The 1,485-nt window shown below is 34.6% G+C and overlaps 1 non-coding gene across 1 annotated transcript; it reads left to right on the top strand.

The window, feature by feature from the left end:
- Positions 1–1,048: 1,048 nt before the first annotated feature.
- On the top strand, positions 1,049–1,154 carry LOC133780761 (small nucleolar RNA R71). The gene has a single exon (XR_009869579.1). It is a non-coding gene; the product is annotated as a small nucleolar RNA R71 (small nucleolar RNA).
- The last annotated feature ends 331 nt before the right edge of the window (positions 1,155–1,485 follow it).

Below are 1,485 nucleotides of genomic sequence, written 5' to 3' on the forward strand. Positions count from 1 at the left end.
TCTAAGAAAGGAATGTTGATGCTTACTTGTTTGAAAACTTCTAAGATGTCACTATATTGGTTGCCTTTCTTGAGTGGAATTAATCTTTGTGGAAAAGGAGCTTTTGGGATGGAAGGAAGGATTTGAGCATCATCTTTTGAAAGGTCATTTGTGTTGGAACTTTGAGGTTGGCTTTGGTCTTTTTCCAACTTGAGGTATGTAATCGGGTTTGACAATTTGTTTTCCAGACCTAAGAGTTGAAATAGACTTAGCTTCTTCTTTATGACTAGGAGCTCCTATTTCATATTGGCCTTTAGGATTTGGGATGGGTTGGCTAGGAAATCTTCCTTTTTCTCTCTCGATTACAGCATTAGCAAGTTGACCCAATTGTGTCTCGAGTTTGGTAATGGATTGAGACTGATTTTGTAAGATTTGTTGGGTGGATTGCATGAATTGTTGTAAGGTGTCTTCTAAGGAAGATTTTCTTTGTGGAGGGTAAGGTTGACTTGGTTGGGCATGATTTGGATTTGGCATGTTGAATTGGTTTCCTTGATTAATTTGTGGTTGGTTTTGTCTCTATGAAAAATTAGGATGGTTTCTCCAATTTGAATTGTATGTGTTGGAAAATGGGCTATCAGAAGAAGGTTTTCCATATGAATGTAAAGCATTAGCCTCTTTAGAAAATGTTTCAAAAAAAGAAGGACATGATTGAGCATCATGACATGAACTAGCACATAAAGAACAAACATCTTTTTTAGGTTGCACATGAGAATTCATAGATTGACTTATTACTAAGGCTTCTACTTTTCTTGCTAATTTTTCAAAAGATGTTCTTAAATCACTTTCTTCTTTTATTTCATATTTTCCTTCTCTTTTCGGTGAAGGGTTGGCTCTAGACCTGGGCTCAGAATAATTCCATTGTTATGAATTAACAGACAATTCTTCAAGAGCGTCTCAAGCCTCTTGCCCTTGCAATTTTAAAAATTTTCCGGTATGCATAGATTGAATCATTGGTCGGTTTGAAGGGGTTAAACCATCATAAAAATATTTTACAAGTCTCCATTTTTCAAAACCATGGTGGGACATTTTAATAATAAATCTTTAAATCTTTCCCAACATTCATAAAATTCTTCGTTATCTTTTTGATAAAATTCGGAGATTTCTCTTCTTAAATTATCAGTTTTGGACATGGGGAAGAATTTAGCAAGGAATTTATTAAAAAGTTGATCCCAAGTAGTTATGGTTCCAATTGGAAGTGAGTTTAACCAAGCTTTGGCTCTATCTTTTAAAGAAAAAGGAAACAACCTAAGTTTAACCGACTCATCTGAAATTTTTTTAAAACGAAAGGTTGAGCAAATTTCCAAAAAGTCTTTTACATGCATGTATGGATCCTCTCTTTCTAAACCATAAAATGATGGTAACAATTGAATGATTGATGGCTTAAGTTCAAAATGAGTGGCATTAGTAGTGGGCAAAACAATGCATGACGGAGCATTAGATGGGATA

This window comes from Humulus lupulus, chromosome 5, assembly GCF_963169125.1.
Source record: "Humulus lupulus chromosome 5, drHumLupu1.1, whole genome shotgun sequence".
Classification (NCBI taxonomy): Eukaryota; Viridiplantae; Streptophyta; class Magnoliopsida; order Rosales; family Cannabaceae; genus Humulus; species Humulus lupulus.